This window comes from Stegostoma tigrinum, chromosome 1 (genome assembly GCF_030684315.1).
Source record: "Stegostoma tigrinum isolate sSteTig4 chromosome 1, sSteTig4.hap1, whole genome shotgun sequence".
NCBI lineage: Eukaryota > Metazoa > Chordata > Chondrichthyes > Orectolobiformes > Stegostomatidae > Stegostoma > Stegostoma tigrinum.
In genome coordinates, this window is record NC_081354.1 from 28,801,476 (window position 1) to 28,815,410 (window position 13,935).

At 40.6% G+C, this 13,935-nt stretch overlaps 1 protein-coding gene and 1 long non-coding RNA gene across 7 annotated transcripts in view; one reads left to right on the top strand and one right to left on the bottom strand.

Annotated features, from left to right (window-relative positions):
• The window catches only part of inpp4b (inositol polyphosphate-4-phosphatase type II B), a 698,832-nt gene that overhangs the window by 553,314 nt on the left and 131,583 nt on the right, over positions 1 to 13,935 (bottom strand). The gene's annotated exons all lie outside the window — the stretch shown is intronic.
• Positions 127 to 8,230, top strand: LOC132207224 (uncharacterized). The gene is made up of 3 exons (XR_009443363.1): positions 127 to 165; positions 2,567 to 2,671; positions 7,748 to 8,230. It is a non-coding gene; the product is annotated as an uncharacterized LOC132207224 (long non-coding RNA).

Consider the following 13,935-nt stretch of genomic DNA (forward strand, 5'->3'; position numbering starts at 1 on the left):
CAAGCCACCTCATGAAGGATGCAGAGGTTTGTTCAGAGGCTTCAAAATACAGACATGGCCAGAATGGATTCAATTGCCAATGATTAACGTTGTTCAACTATGCCCTATTTATGTAATGATGTTCACATCAAATACAAACGGACTCCAATAAAGCCAAGCCAACTAGTAAGTACAAAAATGTCAGTTATTTTTTCATTACGTGTGCTATTTTGTAGTGGAGGAATAGTTCAGAAATGCTTTAAAAAACGCAGAAGTTTGCAGACCATAAAATCTGTTGACAATAAAATTGGTCGAATTCGCAGGTGAAATGAAAGATTTAAAATAATATGTGGGTGAAGCTGAGAAAGCAGTAGTTATTAACCCTTCCTAGATGGCCTGAAGGTAAGAATCATTCAAAAAATTACAGGCTGCAGTTCTGTGTAAGCTAGGCTAGTTAAGTATATTCGGTTACTTCCTCTGAAGGACAGTAGTAAACCATTTCTTTGACTTTAATGACAATTTTCTGCTTTCACAGTCATGTTGATACTAATTCACATATTCAACTTCACAACTTGCCAAAAAACACTGTGGACTCATGATCCTTGACTCATTAGTGAGGACCACAACCACATAGTTATCTAACCTTTCACAGTTCAGTCGTGATATTGTATTTTGAATACCATAAGTAATTTGAAGTACTGTACTTCAAATAGCGACAGCCAAAGATGACTGTGGGATTGAAGAATGTAGGCTATGACAGCTGACTTAAAGAACTTGGCAGAAAGATGAAGGGCTGAATCTTACATCTCTGATTTGTGTCAAGGTTTTGGAGGGATTTACATGGCGAGACCCAGAGAGTTTTCTTGTTGTATCTTACTGAAATCGCCTTATTAATTCCTACGCTTCTCAGATAGGGTCCTTCACATTCAGTTTTCACTCATCTTACATGCCATTCCTGGAAAAACTCACCACTCAGCAGATATACCTGGATTCGCTGGGATCTCTTACGCCTGTGCTCGTTGTACACCCATAAAGGCACTGTTAGTCTAGTGATACTCTGCACGGTTTCTGACATTTGCTCCAGGCATGGCAGTCAAGGGAAGTCATTACCTGCTTCGCAGATAATGAACTGGTAGTCCTACTGGATGGGTGGTGTACCGGTGGGATTACTTTTTTTTATTCCAGGGTTAGCACTGTAGACCACATCAGCCTGGTCTGAGGTTTCCACCTGGGTTAAGGAACTCACAATCACCTGAAGGAATGACAACCACTGTAGGAAGAAGGTCAATGTTACTCTCCACTACAGCAGTGTATCACCAATACCCTACACTCACTCTATCTCAGCTACTGTCAAGGCTAATGCTCCACCACTCTCACTATAGTCTCCAATTTATTTTCTCACTTGCTCTCACCCTCTCCATCGAGATAGTACTGACCCTGAATGGCCTCTGCACTGCCTAATCATTCACTCCCCATCTGCACTATAAGTAATAGCTAAGCCACCAAATTTCACCTCACAAAATATCTGCTTTTGTTTCAGTCCAGGAGGAAAGCAGCTTCCAGTGGGGTAGAAGGAATCAAAACATGTCATGGCTGCCAGAAAATTTGACTTCTCACCACCTAGTAGGAGAGCATTTTGATTCTATTCACCCTAATTGAGGTTATGTTGACTGATTATGTCCAAGATCATAGTGTTATAGTCCTCACTGATTTTTTTTATTACTTTTATTTTATTGTTTTATCCATTTAATTTTGAAGATGTGACCTGGGAATTTTCAGACCATGGGCAACAGCTTGTGCTAAAAGGAAAATAGGCCAAACAAACTTTTGCAGGCCAAGACATTAGTGAATCAGATGGGTTTTTCCATAAGTTGGCAATGGATTCATGGTCATCACTAGACTCTTAATTCCAGTTTGGTCTGCGGGAAGGGTAGGGCAGGTAGGTAGGGAAGATGATGGACAGGTTATCCTACCTATCCGCCCCAGCCACTCCACCAGCCAATTCCCCACCACTCCCTCCCTGCATCTACCTATTGCCATCCCACCTACCTTTTACCTCCCTTTATTTATTTCCAGTTCCCTTTCCCCTCCCCAGTTCTGAAGAAGGGTCCCGACCTGAAACATTAACGTCCCAGCTCCTCTGATGCTGCCTGACTTGCTGTGTTCCTCCAGCTCCACACTGTTGTCTCTGACTCCAGCATCTGCTGTTCTTGTTATCTCTGAACAATATTTTATACTGGCTATCACCTGTATAAGCAGTGGTCCAAATTGTTTAAATATCTTTTTCTTTGTTCTATACTTTCCTGACTGAACTACCAAGTGATGAAATACAGTTCTACACCGCATTTTGATCAATCAAAAGTACAGAGCAAATATTAAGATTTGAATGACAATTATAGTTTGGCCTTAATATGAAATTGAGAGAGATGTAATTTTAACCATCAATATTAAATTGAGTGAAAAGTTACATTTCACTATATAGCATTGAAACTGAGCTTCTTCTGCCCCTGCAGAAATAGTTTACTGATAGTAATACAGTTGATATAGCCATGATAAATTCTGTGACACATCTTTCTCCATTTCATAGTATCCAAATAACCTTTGAAGAATGGAATGGAAGAATTCTGCAGGAGTTGTCAGAGCAATCATCTTCTTATCAACAGGACTCTGCCAAATTTCATTGCTAATGTTTGTGAGTTTGCACAAATCAAATCAACTGAACTATGATCTTTCAGGCTAAATTCAACTTTTTAACCTATAATGATCAAATAAGCCTAATCCAGGCGTTTGTATTTAATATTCCAAGGGACGAAAAAGGTCTCAAATATAGTCTTAAATCAAATTCAATTGGAAATGTGAATGTTCAGGATAAACATGGGTCACCTTAATTTATGTGAGCCATACCTCAAAATACTATGAGAGGCATAGTTTTAGTTCAGACTCCTAAATTCTGAATGATAGCAATTGCCGTGGTGAGAAAAAGAATTTTAGCGATCAATTTGACAACAATAAATGCAATAAAACAGACTCATTATCAGTTAAACCTACTTCTTTAAAGCTCATTTATTATTACTCTGACTTCCCAAGTAATTAGTTGCAATTAAAATGGCATATTTTCTTAATAGCCAGGATTTTCTGTTGAGAATATCAGTAAGACTAAAAGTGTTTACCATTATTATTCAATAAGTCAAACAACAATTTCTGAGGTCTGGCAAGTTCAGTTAAATACAGTAGTCAGGAATTGCAGTCCAAAATAATAGAGATTGCACAACAACACTGATGGGCACAGCATTGATTTTTTTTTCCCTAATCAACACTGTTCAGCAATGTTATTATATACCTCTGGAGCAGGTGGGACTTGAACCCAGGCCTCTACGTTCAGAGGAAGGGATACTACCACTGTACTACAACATTAAAGTCTTGGCTGGAAGCCAACAGGCTAAAACAGCATTGAAATCACTGCAAGGTCATTAAGCTCTCCTACTTAAACTCATCACCTCCTAAATATGACAGAAAATGTTACAAGTCTATTCAGAGGCCATTGGATGTTTAATACTCATAATTAGTGCCATACCATCATCCTAGCCCTGAAAATTTATCTTTAGATGCATGGAGTCTCATTCCTTCAGATAATCATCAGGCTTTTAAAACATTAAAATCCACATTTTATTCACTTTCTGTGTTTCCTGTATCTCTCTATTTCAGAATTCCTTTAATTCTCTCTTAATTTTTATTTTGCTTTCTATATACATCTTAAATGTGATTCCTGGGTTATGATTCCTAGATTAGACACAGCAGGAGAAAAATTTGATAATGCCTGTTGTCTGACACTGCAAACCTGATGCCTGATTTTTAAGTGCCCAGTCATGTTGAAATGGGCAGCCGCAAATGTCCTGCTGACTATTCACCTAAATTATTTCAGAGTACACCTCAGAATGAAATATGCTTCTGTCTGCCCCCACGCTCAACAGCCGTGACTAGCACAATCCACAGCTAGCCTCAGCCTCAACCTTATTAAAGGGAACATTCAACAAGAGCTGCTACAGGCAGTCTGTGGAAAACATAGCTAGGAGAAAATATATAGCAAATAGATCAACAGCAGAGAGAGAGAGAGAGAGAGCTCCACATATTCTGACATGCTACTGAAAGGCATTACTAATGGAAGTGAAAAGGAAGCGAGACATTGGGTCCAGTCTTATAGGGGCCTGAATGATGTGGACCATGGTGAGATTTTGTTGCAGAATCATGTGAGAAATCCAGAATGGCATAGCTCAATGTAGGGAGCAACTCAATAAAGCTTTATACCTCTGATAAGTAACAAGACATCTTTCTCAATAGGTTAGTTGTCAATTAAAGGAGATAATAAATTGTTAAATGCCTTACTAACAGCACTATTCACCTCATTAATGCTCAGCTTCCTACTAAATGCACTGAACAAGTTAGATGTTGAGAATTGTCAACTTGCAGTCAGAGGATGGTACCTGGTGATTTCAGTTTGCCACTTGATGCCCACTGCTCCATGTTGGATGCTGGGCACCAACATCTCAGGGCATACTCCTTGAGCACCAACCACATGAAAACCATATCCATGGACATTAGCGTACAAAATGTGCAAATTGCTAACAATCCTCCTGGCATATCTCTAATCCATTACAAAACATTTCTGCATATCAATACTGCAGCTCCAGCTATAACAGCAACTATCATTGTAATGCTGCAACAAGGACCCTCTAAATTCAAGGACACGGACACAGCTCATGACTTGGGCCAGGCTGCATCTATAACCTGTTAATTTGCTACCACAGCACACACTTGCTCAGAGTCTACCTGGGTGCCTACAGCATCCTTGTTTTGTCAGCACAGTAAGTTAGGGCAGCCTCTGATACCAGTCCATAAGTTTGGACGTGGTCAGTTACCCACTTCGGATTTTCATGGTCAGGATGCCATCAACATAAGTAGTAAAGAACAGAATGCCAGGCAGCCCAGCATCCATGGTGACTTGTCTTTCCCTATTGTGAACTCTGGCGGAGAACAAAGTGGCCTATAGCCACAGGATTCAACATTAATTTGATGAGAACAGGCAAGCTGTTTTGGGGTTGCCCATGGCTGAAAGCAGCAAAAAATGGCTGAAAATGGTTTCCAGCTGACTTAGAATAGCTTGTTTTGTAATATGTGTCATGTGACCGTGGTCAATTTGCATTCTACTACACAGCTCTCTTCCCCAAACGTTCCTTTCTGCACTTTTAACTTTAGAAACCCAAGAACTAATGACCAGTCAGTCACTGTAGTCTCAGAATGAAGAGCAAGGTTAATCTCACCTTTGGTAAAATAGCACATTTACTTGATCTGGCAGACACAGGCACTGACTCAGATGATGGAGTTGTCTGAACTTTGGAACACAATATTGGGGCAGGATCAGCAAATGCAGAGTGATCACATCCAGGACAGTGCTTACAAGCAGACTCATGATGAAGTAACTGGCAGTACACATCTCAGCTTTGACTACAGCTGGGACCAAACCCAGCAAAATCTGAATGGTGCTGCAGAAGCTCAGATTGGGGATATAAGATCCATTTTATTCATACTGTTGCCATGGCATTCACAGCCAGAAGCCATTCAGAATCAGACTGTTGGTATCATGGCAGAAAATACTTCAGTCAAAAGGGCGGGTCACAGGCTCTCAAAGTGGTCCAACAATTCATGCTGCCACAAATTACTTCAATTACAGAGATGCTGCTCCAGAAGAAATGACAAAGATATGAACTTTCCAACCTATCTCAGATCTGTCCTTAGGATCTCCACAGGTCCACCATGCCCTGTTGCCCATCATACAGACAGTCCAGATTGCTATCATTCTCTGCTTGTACCATTTTAGATGGTTTTCAGGACCTTTCTCTAGTTCTGGCCTATCAGGGAGATTCACTTAATAGTTTGAAATAATGTCAATCATTTGGGTGCCTTGCTCCTGTTTGTTTCTTTGTGTAGCAGGGCCCGGTGCCCTTCTATCCGAGCCCTCCTTTGTTTGGTAAATAAATTGTTAGAAATATGTCTGTCCAGGATAACTGCTGCCTTTTACATTATGATATCATTAGCACCAAGGTGCTATGTTTGCACTGTATCTGGTGTTTGGGCTTTGTGTTTTCAGTGTTTTACTTGGCCAATGTACCCAGCATCCCATACTGTTTGGCTAAGTTAGCAATCTACCATATTTTAGCAGCCTGGAAGCCAATACACCAGTGACTGTTCAATCCAGGCTCATGTATTTTCAACAAGATACCACCTTGCTCCTCAACTGTTACTTACTGAAGCCTGTTTCAATTTTCATTGCACTGGCACCCCTTCCAGCCCTACCTCCTCCCTTGCATTCCACCTTCTGACCCTCCCTTCCAGCCATCAGCCAGATTTATCCCAAAACATTGACTTCTTCTCCTCCAGACGCTGCCTGGCTTGCTGTGTTTTTCCAGCCTCCTGTCTGTCTACTTTGGATTCCAGCATCTGCATTTTTTTGTCTCTAACCATGTTGATTTCCCCACTCTATTTCCATCATGCATGCACACAAAACAGAATTCCCACCTCAAAAAATTGTCATATTGCACTACATCCAAAATGATAGCCTAATTCTAAAATTCTCCATTTTAGGACAATAGAAAATTTAGTTAATCATAAACATATCATTTTAAAAAGCACAATTCCATATAATAACAGTGCAATGTTTGATAAAATTGGCGGGGGGCCTTTGAAAACAGTCCTTTCACTTCTAAAAAAATGCCATATCCCTCACTGTCTTGTAACTGTAGGACATTTTTCAGCTTGTATGACAGCCTGACTTAGAAAATCAGTGCTGAGGCACAGGGGGGGTAATTGTGTTGCTTTTAAGAACACCTGGTCAGAATCTAATTAGTCTACTACATCCTTGGTTCCACAAAATAGCACATTTCCGTGTCTCAGAGGATACAGAAGTGCAGTGAACTAATCATAAATATGAAACAAATCTTAAAAAAGATTAAGTAAATTACTGGAAGGTTAAGAGGTACTTCAGTGGGATACTTAAGTTGTCAACTATATAAGGTAACTTTGACATATTAATTCAAAATGAGGCCAGAAGTAAAATTAAAGCAGATATCTAAGGAAGAACATCTGTACAGAAATGGTGCCTGATGACACAATCATAATCAGTCATCACTGACAGCATGAGTGTCAAACTGCTGCCTCCTGCTACAAATTCAATCATTGATAGTCACAGAATGAGAGATGTCAACAGCGTAGTAAAAGGAGCTTCAACCTATCGACTCTGTGCCAAAGTGAAAACACTAACCTAATGAATCTAATCCCATTTTCTAGCACTTGCCATTACACATATACATCTAAGTAATTTTTAAATGTTTTGAGTACTTTAGGCTCTACCATCCTTACAGACAATGAGAAAAGAAAAGAAAATATCCATTTGCTTGACAGCTATTTAATCTTTCTAGATTTATTAAGGGGCTCTTCATTCTTTTATTAAATTGAGACCCTGACAATCCTTCACATCTTCAACCAAGCCAGATTCATTGCTTGATATTGAGCTGCTCTGTGTCTTTGATGTCAATGTCAGAGTCATAAGATCAAGAAATACAGCCAGTCAAGGATATAGGCATAAAGGTTGAATTATCTATTCAGGGCTTTGTTCAAATTACCTTTCAACGGGAGAGGAAAACTTTTTAGAATTCATGAGATCTTGTGCAATGAATAGGATTGATTAATGAAATGGATGTTCTTGCTATTACAGGATTCTGTGAAAATCCTTTAATGTGATTTGGCTGCTTGGATAGCCCAATAACTTCAGTCAAGTTCTACATTATGAATTCCCAATGAAGAACGTTTCACACAGTAACAGTACCACTACGTACTGGTAGGAAATGAAAATACTAGACTTACTTCATGGACAACAGCAACTGTCATTGCTTCACCACTGAGTGAAAATTTAGATCATAACATATTGAAATCATTATAACAATAATCTCCATAATAAAAGTTGAAATATGTTATTTTTTAAAATATTCATTCTCGGGAAATGAAAAATCCTCACTTGTTCCAATTAAATTATGTTCACTCGAGTGTGTCAAGTACACAGATATATTGGCACAATTTACCAAGTGCAGTTTCTGCTGTTTTAAGTCAAAGCAAAATCAACTGATGTATGTTCTTAAGTTGACTAATATTGATATGATCAGAGGACACTCAAATAGAGACTGACCTTGCACCTGAAAGATTAATGCCCATGACAGAGCTTCCAACATGACTTTTAGCTTGGTTATTTAGTCTGGAATTTCTGTCCATATTCTAACATTTATGACAGAATATGATGATAATTTTAGTTAATTCATTAAATTAAAATGATGGACTTTAGCTTAAATTGACATTCAGGAGTATTTATTATTTGTGGTGCAAAGCTTTCAATTTCATACATTAGAAAATTTTTTGAAAACCTACAACGTTCTGAAAAGAATTTGTGCTTTGATGAGTATTGTTCAATAATAAGCAAACAGATTACAAATTACTTTGCTGTTGAATGTGGGTCGACCCAGATGTTTTACAATGGGAAAATGATGATGGAGAAAGAGAATGAAGGAGGAAAGGAGACAAAAGCAAGAAGAGTAACAGAGTGTAAGAGGGGTGAAAAGGGAGGTGAGTGGTGGAGGAAGGCAAGGGAAAGGGAAAGGCAATAATGAATTAGGGAGCAATATGAGGAGAAACAAGAAGAGAGAGGAGAGAAATGAATTCTGGAAATGTGATAGAAGTGAGAGGGTCAAGGAATGGGAACAGAAGTGTGAAGGAAATGCAAGCAACGGGGAAAAGATGCAGAGTATGGGCATACGAAAAGAAGGAAGGGGTTGAGGGTAAAGAGGAAGATGGGAATGAATACATATTTAAGGCAGAAATGAGGAGGATTGTGTTCTCTCTAGTGTAGGCAATCTATGTAATTCTTTACTGCAGATGGCTCTTGAGAGTGGATCATTAAGTATATTCAGGATTGAGATCCTAAATTTTTAATTAGCCAGGGGATCAAGGGTTATGGGAATAAAATAGGAAAGGGGAATTGAGAAGTCTCTGATCAGCCATGGTCTCATGTTTAATAACGACAATTGTGTGGTCTTCGTACCAGGTCCACAGTTTAGGTTGAATGTGGAGAAGGGTGATGTGTTCTAGTTTCATTGCAGAAGTAGACGTGCAAAGATGAGACACACAACCCTCCCCCACATTCAATCTAAACTGTGGATCCAGTACGTAGACCACACATTTGTCATTATTAAATGCAACAAATTAGAAGAGACCCACAACCTCATCAGTGGCGTATTCACAGGGATTAAATCCTCAAGGAATGAAGAAAACAATAATCAGCTTCCGTTTCTGAATGTTAAACTAGAACGATTGACAGACGGGGAGTTCCAAACTTCAGTATGCAGAAAAGCAACGCATACAGATCAAATACTCAACTTCCACAGTAACCACCCCAATGTCCACAAACAAAGCTGCATTAGGACATTATTTAAATGGGCCAGGAAACACTGCAACAGCTCAGAACTATGCCGGGAAGAGGAAGAACACTTACACAAGATCCTCGCTTTAAACGGATATCCCCTCAACTTCAGCCACAGATGCTTACAAAACAGACAACAACAGGAGGTCACAGCATGATCCAACACACTTCTGTACATCAGGGACATGTTGGAACTGACAACAGGACTCCTAAGATCACTAGGAATCACAGCGGCCTACAAGCCCAAGCAACTCAGCCACAAATACTTACAAGGATTAAAGACCCCATTCCCACATTTGATGCACACAGAGAGATCTGGGTGTTCAGGTCCATTGTACCCTGAAGGTGGCAACGCAGGTCAATAGAGTAGTCAAGAAGGCATACGGCATGCTTTCCTTCATCGGACAGGGCATTGAGTACAAGAGTTTGCAGGTCATGCTACAGTTGTATAGGACTTTGGTTCAACCACATTTGGAATACTGCATACAGTTCTGGTTGCCACATTACCAAAAGGATGTGGATGCTTTGGAGAAGGTGCAGAGGAAGTTCACGAGGATGTTGCTTGGCATGGAGGGCGCTAGCTATGAAGAGAGGTTGAGTAGATTAGGATTATTTACATTAGAACGATGGAGGTTGAGGGGGGGCCTGATTGAGGTCTACAAAATCATGAGGTCTAGACAGGGTGGATAGCAAGAAGCTTTTTTCCCAGAGTGGGGGACTCAATTACTAACAGTCATGATTTCAAGGTGAGAGGGGAAAAGTTTAAGGGAGATGTGCATGGAAAGTTCTTTTAGACAGAGGGTGGTGGGTGCCTGGAATGCATTGACAGCAGAGGGGGTAGAGGCGGGCATATTGGCGTCATTTAAGATGTATCTAGACAGATACATGAATGGGCAGGGAGCAGAAGGATATAGATCCTTGGAAAATAGGTGACAGGTTTTGATAGAGGATCTGGATCAGCGCAGGCATGGAGGGCCGAAGGGCCTGATCCTGTGCTGTAATTTTCTTTGTTCTTTGTTCTTTGTTCTATCATGCAGAACGAACATGGTTCACAAAATACCATGCAATGACTGCCACAAACATTACACCGGACAGACTGGAAGGAAAGTAGCCATCAGAATACACGAACATCAGCTAGCAGCAAAACAGTACGATGAACTCTACTTAACATCTGCACATTCTGACAATGAAGGCCATCAGTTTAACTGGGACAAAGTAACCATTGTAGCCCAAGCCAAACATAGACACACATGGGAATTCCTCCATTCACCTTCAACCTTCATTCCTTCAATCAACAAACATAGGCAATTGGACCCCATACATAAACCCATACAGATCAAAAACGGAAATCACAGTACTCACCAGAACGGATCAGACAGTATGAATTCCAAGCGGAGTAGAATAACATCGCTTCATCGGAGGCTCCACTGATAATGCCACCTAGCATGGTGACGAAACATCTAAACAAAAACAAGCCAGTTCGGCGAGCAAGTCAACAACCTCATCCACAACCCAAGCTACAGATCTATGCCAAAACTTTAAACAGCAACTATCATTGTACACATCCACCTCATAAGCTGCTCCAGGCTCTTCACTCTCTGCCATAGCACTCACTCACTCTGAGTCTACCTGGATACTCAAAGCACCCTGCCTTAAATTGTCCTACCTTGCCTCTTTGTGTTTTGCCCCTCAGCGAGAGATACCACTCTCATATTACTGTTATCCTGCCATGCTATTTCCTGCAAATACAAAGCCAAGATGTTGTCATAGTTGTCAGAAGGGATCAGTCAATCAAGGGGTTTTGCTTTGCTTTGGGATTCCTGGCACAGTAAATCAGGAGTTGCCTGAGGTACAGTCCAGGGCCTGCTCAGAGCAGTCAAATTCAGGATCCTCACCTCAATGAATGAGAAGCCAAATAATTATCAACATTAACAGCCACCTTGTCAGCTTTCCCTTTAGTATGGATTGTTTTTCTCATGGAATGAGAGTGAGGCAGGTGTTACAGGAAATGAAATTGAATGGCATAGCTATTACTCTTTGTGCTAGTGGACAAATTGAGCAAATGAGTCTGTAGCTCAGAGGGCATGCAGGGTTAACACCACTGTGGTTAGGATGGGTGAAAGCTAGTGGGAAAGATGTTGCAGACATTAAGCCTTGGTAAGAGATAAGACTGTAGTGGAGATAGAGGATTGTCAGATATCTGAGAGATGGTGCTTACGTTAGCAGAGTAGAAAAGGACTTCGACTTTCTTCCTATAGTGTTTGCAAGATATTCCTCCAGATGACTGAGAATATGTTATCCTGGGTAGCAACCTTAGATCAGGCTGGCAAAGTCTGGTGTCATGGCCCAAACTGACAGTCCTGTGGGAGGAGCAAGTCCCTTATGTGCACCACCCCTTCTATCCATAAAGCCAGTCCCCAAATTCCTTCTGTCTTCCACGTTCAGAACAAATATCAGCATCCATGTAAAGCAGTTCAGGGATGCCAGTTAGTTTCAAGATATCCAAGTGAGCAGTGAGACAATCCTGAGAACAGCAAGTGATAAAACGGGGCAGAAATCAGATGAAGTAAGGGCACAGCATGTAATTATTGAGGAGAGTTTGGTAAGATAGGGTGAGAAAACCTGCCGAGCCTCGTAGCAACACGCACGCTAAAAACTTAGTCAAAAATACACAAAATTCACCCCATAGTTACTAATGGTAGCGCAAAAGATATCAGGATACACAAATATTGAACATCTCAGAAACTTGCAGAACTCAAAGAGGTTACAGAGGTATAGAGATGCAAAGCATTGGAAGATCTGAAAGCACAGATGGGAATTTTAATACTAAGATATTGACAAACTGAAAGCCAAAGTCAGTCAGAGAGCATAGGAACAGTGAGTGAATGGGACTGGTGAGAGTTAGAACGTGGGCGGCAAAGCTTTGAGTGAAACCAACTGTATGAAGGGTGCAAGGTGAAAACTAGGGAGCTTTAGAACAGTGAGTGTTGAGATCACAAAAGCATAGATGAGGGTTTCTGCAGCAAGTCAGTTGAGGAAATGGCTGAGATAGGCATTGCTACAGAGGTGAGTGTAAGTGATCTTTGTAAGAGCTAGAAGGATGGGGAGAATATGCAACTTTCCCAGTCAAGCTAAAGAAGAAGCTTAAACAGCTTAGATGTCATAAAACCCAGAACCCATGGTTTCTCATCTGAAAGGGGCACTGCTCAATGAACATCACATCACTGTGCAGATTCTGAGCTTAGTCTCGAAAGTTTGCTACACCTGAAGATTGGTTCAAATGAAGAGATCTCATTTGTGGCACCATCAGGGTAACACTTTCTCCAATGCACATAGCTGTGGAAAAGGGTGCACATGATCAAGCGTTGATTACTGGCACAGAATAAACGGAATGGTGAAAGCTGGGAGACAGCAAGAACTGCAGATGTTGGATTCAGAGTCAATATAAAGTGGATCTAGAGGAACACAGCAAGTCAGGCAGCATCAGAGGAGTAGGAGAGTCAATGTTTCGGGTCTAGATCCTTCATCAGGACTGGGTCTATGGCAATGGGGTCTAGGCTGAAACATCAACCCTCCACACTATTGATGGTGAAAACTGACTCTGGCAACCACTGCACCTTAAAATTTTCAGCCAAGGTTACTACCAGAATATTGCAAATACAAAGCAGGAAGCCAATAGCTACATGGTCACTGAATTTCACTGGAAATTACAAATTAATTCACTTAACGGGTGATTCATGAGAGTGTTCAAAGAAAATAAAATAATTTAGGGCAACAAGGCATTGAGCTGGATGAACACAGCAGGCCAAGCAGCATCAGAGGAGCAGGAAAGCTGACGTTTCCAGTTGAGACCTGAAACGTCAGCTTTCCTGCTCCTCTGATGCTGCATGGCATGCTGTATTCATCCAACTCAACACCTTGTAATCTCAGATTCTCCAGAATCGGCATTTCCTCCTATTAACATAATTTAGGGGATTGATTTCAGGTAAAAACTGTCCTGGAAGCATTCCAAAATTAAATTACCTTCCCTGATTATATACTTAAATCATGCTGAAAACTGTATTGGAAGTTTCTCCTCAAATTGTAGCATTATAAATCTCAAAATGGCATCCCAACTTACAAATTAGGTTAAGCTTTTTGGCCCCTTAAGCCTGCTGTATCATTTTGTAAGATCATGCTGATCTGATTATAATCTCAACTCCACATTCATGCCTATCCCTGATAACTTTCATCCCTTTGCTCATGAAAGAGCTACTCAACTCTGCCTTAAGAATATTCAAAGATGCTGACTTTGGAGGAAGACAGTTGCAAAATATCATGAACCTCACAAAACCTCTAAGCCTCAATGGGGTAGCATATGCATGAAATCAAGTCCCGCTACTAGCAAAATTGTCACAAAAGTTAAAGATTTTACAGAAGTGCACATAGTGCTCCAA